Genomic DNA, 12,883 nt, shown 5'->3' on the forward strand with positions numbered 1-12,883 from the left:
GGCACTGAGGCAGGGCTGGAGGAGTAACTGGCTTTGCAATAAAATAGGTGCAGGAAGCTAAAAAGATACCCTGGGCATGGTGGGGAGCTGAGCAGGAGGCCAAGTGGAAAGCAATGGCTGCTGGGCCCGTGGCCTGAGCTCCCCTGCGCTCCTCTGGCTAGAGTCACACTGCTGTTCCCACAGGGCCGCCTTTCCGTGGTTCGTCTGGAGACACCAAGAGTGTTTTCCATCTTGCTGGGAATAGGCTGAGCGTGCAATGACATGAGGGCCAAGTCTTGAGGAAAAATGACAGTTTCACAGCCCCTTGAGGAGTGATCAAGCCACAGAGTAAATCCTAAAGCCACAACCCCTTCTACAAGCAGGCTGCTGCAGGTGGGTCCTTATTTCAAGCCACATTTAACTCACCCAACAAAACCTAACATGGAGGTGGAGGACTCACGGGCCCCTGCAGTGGGGTTCCCTTTGCAGCTGGAGAGACAGCATACGTGAAACCTGTGCGGAACATGTTCATAAAACGACAGAAGAGCCAGGAAAACTGTGCTGGGACAGACAGTGGAGAGGCCAGAGAAGCAAAGCATTGTGGGTCTTCACTGGGGGGTTTCACGGGGTGGGATTGTGCCCTGCCAATTCCGTGGTAATCTTCACTCTCACAGGCAATGTGTCTTTCCTGGGGAGGAGGTCGGCAGGGAAGGGCGGTTTGCAGAACCAGGGGCTTCTATTGCAGGGAGTGTATTTTCTGAATTCTAAGTCAAAACAAGTGGTCTGATGCAGGATCCATGGCCGGGAGGCTTCTGGGTGCAAGAAGCTTTCTAGACCTTAGACACTCAGATTACGGTCCCGGGCGGGCGACAGCACCCAGGAGCCTGGTAGAAACTCAGAATCTTAGTCTGGGCAACATAGGGGGACCTCATCTCTGCGAAAAATAAGATTAGCAGGGCATGATGGTGCACACTGCAGTTCAAGCTACTCTCCAGGCTGAGGTGGGAGGATCGCTTGAGCTCAGGAGGTCCAGGCTGAAGTGAGCCATGATCGCGCCACTGCACTAAAGCTTGGGCGACAGAGCAAGACCCTGTCTCAAAAAAAAAAAAAAAAAAAAAAAAAAAAGACAAAAAACAGAAAGAAATGCAGAATCTTGGGCCCCACCATCGTGCTGAGCCAGGATCTTTGGGGCTGGGACCCAGCCATTTGGCTTTTCACAAGTTCTCCGGGTCATTCTTGGGCACGAAGGAGTTTGAGAATCACAGGTCTAGGATGTGAAGAGGCAAACAGAAATGTGGGGTGGTCAGGGGCATTCGGATAACTCGGGGTATTTGCATTCAGGTGTGAGTTGGCAAATCTGAGACCTGGTTTGCCTAGCTAATTACCAGCAATGAGAAACCCCAGGCTCTGAGGCTCAGCGCTCCGGGGCTGCAGCTGGTCTTTATTTTTGGAGGAAATGAAGTGAAGCACCTTGGCCTGGGACCCTCAGTGTAGGGTTTTCTGACTCTTAGGAAATTTCCTGGGGCGTTGTAGTTCCTCTTAAAGTTCGGGAGCAGCAGTGGGAGGGGGAGGTGCCAGGCCCTTGTGGTCCCATGATGTCATGTTGCATGTGCTCTTGAGCTGTAAATAAAGAGAAGATTGTTAATAAGCCCACCCAGCGTCTCTCCGTTCCTCCAGCATATGGTTTGTCTGTGGTGGTAGTGAGCTCTACGGGGCCATTTGGAGGGGACTCTAAACCTGCTGTCCCCCTCAGGACTTCTCAACACACCGGATTGAGCATTTACCTACCCTCACCTGGTCCTCATCAAAATCCCTTAGCCAGACCTCTTGACTGTGAGTCCCAGATTTTATTTTATTTTATTTTTTGAGATGAGTCTTGATTGGTCACCCAGGCTGGAGTGTAGTGGCACGATCTCGGTTCACTGCAACCTCCGCCTCCCAGGTTCAAGCAATTCTTATGCCTCAGCCTCCGGAGTAGCTAGGACTACAATCGTGTGCCACCACACCCAGCTAATTTTTGTATTTTTGGTAGAGATGGGGTTTCACCACGTTGGCCAGGCTGATCTCAAACTTCTGACCTCAGGTGATCTGCCAGCCTTGGCCTCTCGAAGTGCTAGGATGGCAGGCATGAGCCACTGCATCCAGCCAGAGTCCCAGACTTATATCTCCCTACCCATTTTAGGATTGGGGCAGCTGAGGTTCCAAAGAGATTCTGAGGTAGGACGCAGCAGGCTGGTCCCCAGCAGCTTCCTTCCGAGCCAGGGTGGCTGAGTGCAAGGAAGAGCAGACACGGGACTCCAGCAAGATAAGAAAGGAGGGCTGGGCACAGTGGCTCACACCTGTAATCCCAGCACTTTGGGAGGCTGAGGTGGGCGGATCACCTGAGGTCAGGGGTTCAGGACCAGCCTGACCAACATGGTGAAACTCCATCTCTACTAAAAATACAAAAATTAGTTGGGCATGGTGGCACATGCCTGTAGTCCCAGCTACTCAGGAGGCTGAGGCAGGAGAATCCCTTGAACCCAGGAGGTGGAGGTTGGGAAAAGGTGTGAACTGGTGAGGGGGTGGCTTGGCTTGGAGCCAGGAAGAACATCTCTTATCGTGGCGGCAGTTCCAGCCAGTGCCACCCAGCTCTGCTGACCAGGGCTTCCTCGGGCAGGCTGTTAGATCTCCCTGTGGCCTTGATCCTAAAGCCAAGGTGGGGCCCAGACACCCCTGGGGGCTGTGCTGACCTCAAAGGTGGGGCGCCCTAAGGGCCTGGTGTCCATCCCTGCAGGGGTCTCTCTGCCTAGTCAGGACAGGGAAAACCAGGCTTCCCAAATCCCAGGGTTTCCTAAAACATGGTCATCGGACCCCCAGCATCAGAATCCTGTGGAGAGCAAGCCCAGGTTTCTGAGACCCCCAACCTGGGCTTCTGACTCAGAATTCTAGGCGTGGGCTTGGGAATCTGCACAGTTGAAACTCAAGTCTGAGAACTGCTGCACCAAATCTGAGAACTCCCAGTCTTCCCCACATAGCCCCAGGTGGCTAGAGGAGCTCCCACGGGGGATGCTTCCGAGGATATGAGCCATGAACGCCTGTCTCCCTCCAATAGGCCCTCTCTGCCACTACTCAACTCTGCCATCGTGGCATGAAAGCAGCCATGGATCACACAGAAACAGATGCATGCAAATGAGTGAGCACAGCTGTGTTCCAATAAAACTTTATTTACACAAAAGGGCAGTGGGCCGGATTGGGTCCAGGACCTGTAGCTTGCTGATCCCTAGTCTGTACTGCTGACTTCTGGGTCAAAGGTTACAGAAAGGCATGCTGGGCGTGCGTGTTCAAGTCAAACTCCTCTGTCCTGGGATGTCCACTGGAACCCATTTCTACTAATAAGGGTCAGAACAGTGCTGAGATAAGGGGTTAGGGTCAGTCAAGCCCAAGGCCACAGGGTGTCAGCTCTCTGTTCCAGTGGCCGGGTACAGCCCTTTGTTGGGGGGGCAGGTGGCTGCACTGGGGTGGATCAGTCAGGGTTCTCCAGAGAAACAGAAACAACTGGATATTTATATTTATATGTCTTAAAATAGCTATGTATTTATATATCTCATATATGTATATATGCTGTCATGTGCCATATAAACATTTCGGTCGCCGGATGCGGTGGCTCAAGCCTATAATCCCAGCACTTTGGGAGGCCGAGGCGGGTGGATCACGAGGTCGAGAGATCGAGACCATCCTGGTCAACATGGTGAAACCCCGTCTCTACTAAAAATACAAAAAATTAGCTGGGCATGGTGGCGCATGCCTGTAATCCCAGCTACTCAGGAGGCTGAGGCAGGAGAATTGCCTGAACCCAGGGGGCGGAGGTTGCGGTGAACCGAGATCGCGCCATTGCACTCCAGCCTGGGTAGCAAGAGCGAAACTCCGTCTCACAAAAAAAAAAAAATTTTTTTCGATCAACTACAAATCACACATATATCAGTGTTCTCATAAGATTATTTTGTTTTGGTCTGAGAAAAAAAAAAGATTATTTTGTTTTGTTTTATTTTTGAGACAGAATCTGCCTCTATGTCTAGGTTGTATACTGGCACAATCCTGGTTCATTGCAGCCTCAAACTCTTGGGCTCAAATGATCCTTCTGCCTCAGCCTTCTAAGGAGTTAGGGCTACAGGCATGCATCAATAATCAGCCTGGCTAATTATTGTATTTTTTTTGGTAGAGAATGGGGTCTCGCTCTGTTGCCCAGGCTGGCCTCAAACTCCTGGCCTCAGAGAACTTCCTGCCTCAGTCTCCCAAAGTGCTGGGATTACGCCAGGAAGAACATCTCTTATCGTGGTGATACATGAGCCGTCGTGCCCAGCCTTCGTTAGATTATCATACCACACTTTTACTGTACCTTTTCTATATCTGTATATGTTTTGATACACAAATACTCACCGTTGCCTCACAGTTGACTGCAGTCTTCAGTACGGTAACATACTGTGCAAGGTTCTTGGCCCCAAAGCAATAGGCTATCTCAGAGAGCCTAGGTGGATAGGAGGCTTCAGCATCTAGGTTTGTGTAATACACACTACGATGTTTGTGCTGTGTAATATTATGATGTTTGCACAACGAAATTGCCTAATGGACACATTTCTCCAAATGTATCCCTGTGTTAACCAAAGCATGACTATATGTAAAGATTTAAGGAATTGGCTCACATGATTGTTGGGACTGGCAAGTTTGTAATCAGTAGGACAGGCTGGCAGGCCAGAAACTCAGGCAGGAGTTAATGTTGCAGTCTTGAGGCTGAATTTCTTCTCCCAAGACCTCAGGGTTTTTTTGTTTTTGTTTTTTTGAGACAGAGTCTTGCTCTGATGCCCAGGCTGGAGTGCAGTGGTATGATCTCGGCTCACTACAACCTCCACCTCCCAGGTTCAAGTGATTCTCCTGCCTCAGCCTCTCAAGTAGCTGGGATTATAGGCACCCACCACCACACCCAGCTATTTTTCTTTGTATTTTTAGTAGTAGAGATGGGGTTTCACCATGTTGGTCAGGCTGGTCTCGAATCCCTGACGTCAGGCGATCCGCCCACATCAGCCACCGCACCCAGCAACCAGTTTTTGTTCTTAAGGCCTTCAACTGATTGGATGAGGCCCACCACATCCTCAGGGGTACCCTTCTTTCCTTCAAGTCAGCTGACTACAGATGGCTTCCTACACACCTACCTTCATCTTTGACTGAAAACCTGGGTACTAGAACTTGCCCAAGCTGACACATGAAATTGACCATCATGGAGCTTTCTGGAACTCAGATCCCGGTGCCTAGATGTGCAGCAGAGTTGACCGTGGTGGGTCATGAAGCTCTGGGCTTCCTCACTCTGTTGGGCAGCTTGAGCCTCATTGTAGCAGCGGCCAACCCTGGTCATGAGCATGGACACACATGCCATGGTGGGCTCAGAGCAGGGTCTACTCAGTGTCAGGACATGAAATTGCAATTTGGGGTGGGCTGGGGTGGGGAGGGATGCAAATGGATGCCTGCTTGGGTCAGCAAATGGCTAAACGGAGCTGCTCCTATCCCTTCATCACACCTCCCCCAACACACAAAGAGAGCCAGTGGAGGCAGCCTGCCCTCCTCCACCCACTTCCTCATTCTTCTCATCTCTCTCCCTATGGCCACTGACCCGCTGCAAGGAAGATGAGACCTCGAAGAGCCTGCAGCAGAGTCAGACATGAAAGCCACCGCCAGTGAAGCCCAAGAGCAGTGAAAGCAAACACCAAAGATAAACCCCACGGCAGATAGGGCTCAGACGCCACGACAGGCCTCCTCTGTGTATCTGAGCCACCACTCAAATGCACCAGAGCCCTCTAATGCCTCCTTTGGAATTCCAGCAGCATCCATGTGGAAAGATGGAAGAACGAATGGAGAAGGAGGAAGCAGCCTGCAGTTATGTCACAGCAGGACAGGCCATGGCAGGCAGAAAGCAGGCAGCACACATGGAGGCTCGCTCCAGGCAGGGCCTGGGACAGTGGCTGGAGGTGAGCTCTGAACAAGGTACTCAGAGTTGAGGAAAGCACGTGAGCATGCACATGCACACACATGCAGATGCACACACATGAACATGCAGGTACCTGCAGACACCCGCACATGCGCACATACATGTACCCACACGCATGCACATGGGCACGTGCACACACACGCAACCACACACACATGCACACACATCTGCAAACATATTCGCACACACATGCACACACACAGATGCACACACATGCACATACGTGCACATACACAGACATGCACACACACACCTGCACACACACCTGCACGTGTACACACATACACCTGCACACACACAGAGATGCACACGCATATACACCCGCACACATGCACATGGATACACACACACCCATGCACACACATGCACACACACACCCACACATGTGTACACACACCCACAAACACACACACACGTACATACACACAAAGGCAACTGCACACGTGCACACACCCATACCCACACAAACACAGCGGACATACATGCATCCGCACACACATGCACACAGTGGACACACTCGCACACGCATGTACACACATGTGGGCACACATGCATGCATGTGCACACACGTACCCACACCCGCGTGCGCACACATATACAGGCACACGTGAACACACACGCATCTGCACACACGTGGACACACACCTGCACACACCTGCACACACGTGCACGCGCACACACACAAACCTGCACCCGCAAACGTGCACACACACACACACACACACACACATAATAAAATAAGAGGATTGCTGCTGTATGCAGCAGGGGTTGAAAGAAATATTGTAGGTCAGAGGATTGGAGTGTAGCACGGTGTGCGCTCCTTCCTCTTGGGCAACAGCCTCCTACTTCCGCTGTCATTCTGGGCGGTTTCTAACACAACCACAGCTTCCTGGACTCCAACAGGCCACAGGCGATTTCCTTTTCTGCCTTTTCCACAATCGCCGAGGGTTCCATGGGGCATTTTGATGGGTTCTCTGAGCACAGGGGTCTCTCTCTAGAGGGACAGGGCACTATTGCCACATGTTTAGGAAGGCCTGGCCAGGATCATTCTTTTTGTTTTGTTTTGTTTTGTTTTTTTGTTTTTTTGTTTTTTTGTTTTTTTTTTTTTTTTTGGAGACGGAGTTTCGCTCTTGTTACCCGGGCTGGAGTGCAATGGCGCGATCTCGGCTCACCGCAACCTCCGCCTCCTGGGCTCAGGCAATTCTCCTGCCTCAGCCTCCTGAGTAGCTGGGACTACAGGCACGTGCCACCATGCCCAGCTAATTTTTTGCACTTTTAGTAGAGACGGGGTTTCACCATGTTGACCAGGATGGTCTCGATCTCTCGACCTCGTGATCCACCCGCCTCGGCCTCCCAAAGTGCTGGGATTACAGGCTTGAGCCACCGCGCCCGGCCAGGATCATTCTTAACCTGCAGTAATTTTCATAGGACCCCGATGAGGTGGCAGAGTAGTCGGAACATTAGGCATGGTTTCCTGTGTTTTAAAGCTCAAGGAGGAGTATTTATGGAGTCTGGCTGGGGTCCATAAGTGTCAGCAAGCGATGCTGCTGTAAGTTTGAATTCTGTGCCATCGGGACAAATTGTTCAGAATCAGCCCTCATTAGTTTTAAGTAGTCACAGAAACAAATGTCTCCTAGCTACATACCAGCTACCAAAAAATAAAAAAATAAAAATTAAAAAAAAAAAAACAGATGTCTCCTCTAAAGCAGGGAAGTGGGGGTCTCACACCTCCCAGCAGTGTCCAGGCTCCTCCAGAAAACACAGGAAGAAGGAAATAGAAGAACCAACCACATTGAGTCCCTTCATGCCCACATCCCCCCAGGACATTTCCCTCCTAGCTGTGAGTGAATGGGGTGTGGACATGGCCGATGGTGCTAACAAGTCATAATGGTATTTGATGCTTTGAGAATCTTGGCATTGGCCAGGTACGGTGGCTCATGCCTGTAATCCCAGCACTTTGGGAAGCCGAGGTAGGTGAATCACCTGAGGTTGGGAGTTCAAGACCAGCCTGACTAACACGGAGAAAGCCCACCTCTACAAAAAATTAGCCGGGTATGGTGGCACGTGCCTGTAGTCCCAGCTATTCGGAAGGCTGAGGCAGGAGAATCACTTGAACCTGGGAGGTGGAAGTTGCAGTGAGCTGAGATCATGCCATTGCACTCCAGCCTGGGCAAAAAGAGTAAAACTCTGCCTCGGAAAAAGAAAGAAAAAAAAAGAGAGAGAGAGAGAATCTTGTCATCAACCAGAGATTGGGCAGAAGGGCAGGAGATTAAGTCTGGGAGCTCAGCAGAGCCACCAAGCCACCCGACTCCAATCCTGTTCCACTGGGTTCCTTCCCCCTCTCCTGCCTCCGTTTTCTGCCTTGCTGCTCATGGTAGCTGGCCCTCAGCGCCTGAGAGAATGTGTCCAGACAGGAAGGACAATGACCGCCCAACAAAACACCCAGGCCTTCCCCAGCCCTGAAGGGCCTTAGGCCTTAGGCCAGAAACACAGAGTCAGTGTGTTTGTGACAAGCTGAAAGGAAACATCACAGGAAGGGGCTCTAGACAGAATCCCACTGACAATTCCTGTGCCAGTAAAGGGCCCTTCTCTGATAGGCTTCTTGCGGTGGGCTCTGTTTTCTTTTTTTTTTTGAGATGGAATTTCACTCTTGTCGCCCAGCCTGGAGTACAATGGCATGATCTCAGGTCATTGCAACCTCTGTCTCCCAGGTTCAAGCGATTCTCCTGCCTCAGCCTCCCAAGTAGCTGGGATTACAGGCGTGTGCCACCACACCTGGCTAATTTTTGTGTTATTAGTAGAGACAGGGTTTCACCATCTTGGCCAGGCTGTTCTTGAACTCCTGACCGCAGGTGATCCACCAGCGTTGGCCTCCCAAAGTGCTGGGATGACAGGCATGAGCCACTATACTTGGCCTGAGGGCTCCGCTTTCTAGCAGGCATGTGTGGCTTTTTCACTCACAGGTATTTGCCCAGGTAGGTGTTCAATAACTATTTGCTGAATGTATGAACGAATGAATGAATGAATCTATCCTACATGTCAGTTTCTTTATTGAAGATACAAATATCAAACTTGACTGAGACAGACAGGTTGTGAAAAATTTAAACTTGAATTCCAAAAGTGTGCAGGTGCTCCCCAACTTACAATGGGGTTGCATCCTCATAAACCCATCCTAAATCGAAAATACAGTAAATCCAAAATGCACTCAGGCCAGGTCAGGTGGCTCATGCCTGTAATCCCAGCACTTTGGGAGGCCGAGGAGTGGGTATTGCTTGAGCCCAGATGTTTGAGACCAGCCTGGGCAACATAATGAGAACTCGCCCCCACACAAAAGACATTTTTTTAAAGCAAAATTATCTGGGCATGGTGGTGTGAGCCTGCAATTCCGTCTGCTTGGGAGCCTGAGGTGGGAGGATCACTTGAGCCCAGGAGTTGGAGCAGGCGTCCCCAAACTACGGCCCCCTGAGGCCATTTATCCGGCCCCCCGCCGTACCTCAGGAAGGGGCACCTCTTTCACTGGTGGTCAGTGAGAGGAGCACAGTATGTGGCGGCCCTCCAACGGTCTGAGGGACAGTGAACTGGCCCCCTGTGTAAAAAGTTTGGGGACGCCTGAGTTGGAGGCTGCAGTGAGCCAAGATTGCACCACTGTATTCCAGTCTGGGTGACGGAACAGGACCCTGGCTCAAAAAAAACAAAAAACAAAAGAAAATACATTGACTACACCTAACCTAATGCAGATCACAGCTAAGTCTAGTCTACCTTAAACATGCTCAGAACACTTAACGTTAGCCTGTGGTTGTGCAGAATCATGAAAACAAACCTCTTTTATAATAAAGTGCTGAAAACCCTGTGGAATTTACTGAACACAATACTGAAAGTGAAAAACAGAACAGTTAAAGTGGAGACTGGAAATAGGGTTTCTACCAAACAGAGATGGATTTCACACCGTGGGAAAGCAGAAAAATCATGTCAGAGCATTGTAAATTGGGGAGTGTCTGTACTCACTCAATATATGACCCAAAGCCTTGTGAATGCCACGTGGGGGTCTGTTATGTCCTTCCATAGCCAAGAATAGGTCGTGGCAGGAACTCGGGCTCCTTTGAGGACACCGACAGTTTCACTTTCTTTGTTTCTCCGGGCTTCCCATCCCCTCCCTGCCAGCCGGCCCAGCCCGCCCAGCCAGCTGGGTCTTCTCATGCCCTCCTCCCTCTGCCTCTGGCTCCAGCTGGTCAAGATGAATACAGTGTCAGTGTCTGAGCCACGGGGACATTCCACAGACCCAGCCTTGTGCTGCCTGCTGATCCAGCATGTCTTCCCCTCCTTGCTTCGCTCTATCCTTCTCATTTCAGCTCTGGCTGGATTTTCCTGCTCTGTGGTTAAACGTCAGGGTCCCGGAGCCAGGCCTCCTGGGTCCCACCCCAGTTCCAGCAGCGCAAGATGCTTCACTTGTGTTGATTTCAATCGCGTTAGTGTAAACAGGGATAAGAACAGACCTGCCATAGAGTTGTGAGCATTTACTATGAAGCAGTTTCTTTTTCTTTCTTTTTTGTTTTTTTGAGACAGGGTCTCACTCCATCGCCCAGGCTGGAATGCCGGGTTCAATCTTGGCTCACTGCAACCTCCACCTCCCGGGTTCAAACAATTCCCTCAGCCTCTCAAGTAGCTGGGATTACAGGCGTCCACCACTATGCCCAGGTAATTTTTGTATTTTTAATAGAGACGGGGTTTCACCACATTGGCTAGGCTGGTCATGAACTCCTGACCTCAAGTGATCCACCTGCCTCAACCTCCCAAAGTGCTGTGATTATAGGCATGAGCCACCATGCCCAGCCCACTATGAAGCACTTTCACACTGTCACACAATAACTACTGTTGGGGCTCAGTAAAGGTCACCCCAATATCTGGCGCTTTAGCATGCTAAGTACTGTGAACTAAAGAAGATTGGAGGTCTCAAAAGCAAGGTCTCTGTGACTGCCTCCTGACCTCCTGTGTCCAGCCCCTTCCTCTCACCTGAGGCAGACACAGAACAAGAATTCTTCCTTTGGCAAGGGGCATGGTGGCTCATGTCTGTAATCCCAGCACTTTGGGAAGCCAAGGCAGGTAGATCACTTGAGCCTAGGAGTTTGAGACCAGCCTGGGCAACATGGTGAAACCCCGTCTCTATTAAAAATACAAAAATTCCATGCTGACCTGCCCCTTGGGAAGCGGCGAAGATACCCTTGAGGGGAAGGAAAAGCCTCTCTTTCTCTCATGCTGCACTTACTCCTTTTGCTAATAAAGTGTTTGTAGATTGCAAAAAAAAAAAAAATACAAAAATTAGCCGGACATGGTGGTGGGCATCCCAGCTACTCGGGAGGCTGAGGCACGAGAATTGCTTGAACCCGGGAGGTAAGTTTGCAGTGAGCCCAGATAGCAAAAAAAAATTGGCCGGGCGCGGTGGCTCAAGCCTGTAATCCCAGCACTTTGGGAGGCCGAGGCGGGTGGATCACGAGGTCAAGAGATCAAGAACATCCTGGTCAACATGGTGAAATCCCATCTCTACTAAAAATACAAAAAATTAGCTGGGCATGGTGGCACATGCCTGTAATCCCAGCTAGTTAGGAGGCTGAGGCAGGAGAATTGCCTGAACCCAGGAGGCGGAGGTTGCGGTGAGCCGAGATCGCGCCATTGCACTCCAGCCTGGGTTACAAGAGCGAAACTCCATCTCAAAAAAAAATCCACTGGGCTCAGCCTCTCAAAGTGTTAGGATTACAGGTGTGGTTTGAGCCACTGCGCCTGGCCTGTTTTTGCATTTTCTCCTTACAAAGTGATCACAATTTTATTATATACCTAAAGTCTTGGATTAAATCCTTCTAGAATCTGGAGTATATGGCAAATGTTTTTTTAAAAGGAAATTGATCAGGCCAGGTGCAATGGCTCATGCCTGAAATCCCAGCACTTTGGGAAGCTGAGGTGAGTGGATCACCTGAGATCAGAAGTTTGAGACCAGCCTGGCCAACATGGCAAAACCCCATCTCTACTAAAAATACAAAAATCAGCGGGGCATGGTGGCACACACCTGTAATCCCAGCTACTCAGGAGGCTGAGGCAGGAGAATCGCTTGAACCCAAGAGACAGAGGTTGTGATGAGCTGAGATCTCACCACTATACTCCAGCCTGGGCGACAGAGTGAGACTCCACCTCAAAAAAAAAAAAAAACTGATAAATAATAACAACATAATATTCTAGTATTGACCACTTGCTGAGAAATTACACTCTTCTAAGTACTTTACTAATAACAATAATTAATTATCAATAATGAAGTAACAATAATAGCATCCAGTCCTAAATCACACTGGATGTAGCCATCTGGCTGCTCTCTAACCCACTCCTCATTACAATGGCAGTTGTTGGATGGCCCTTCCCCCTAGACTGGGGGCATCTGTGCCTCTTAAGGGGGCAGTAAATTAGGCTTATGGGCCCTGCAGCCTGCAAAACTCTCCTCACCCATCCAGAGAAACCCTTTCTTTGGATCTTAAGAGACTATGGGTCTTGAGTTATAAATATATACATCTTTTTTCTTTCTTTCTTTTTTCTTTTTGAGGTGGAGTCTTGCTCTGCTGCCTAGCCTGGAGTGCAGTGGCTCAATCTCGGCTCACTGCAACCTCTGCCTCCTGGGTTCAAGTGATTCTCCTGCCTCAGCCTCCCGAGTAGCTGAGATTGCAGACGCCCACCACCACACCTGGCTAATTTTTGTATTTTTAATAGAGACAGGGTTTCACCATGTTGGTCAGGCTTGTCTTGAACTCCTGACCTCATGATCTGCCCGCCTCGGCCTCCCACAGTGCTGGGATCACAGGCATGAGCCACTGTGCTCGGTCTGGGTCTTGATGTTATCCAAAGACT

Source organism: Saimiri boliviensis, chromosome 11 (assembly GCF_048565385.1).
Source record: "Saimiri boliviensis isolate mSaiBol1 chromosome 11, mSaiBol1.pri, whole genome shotgun sequence".
Taxonomy (NCBI): domain Eukaryota; kingdom Metazoa; phylum Chordata; class Mammalia; order Primates; family Cebidae; genus Saimiri; species Saimiri boliviensis.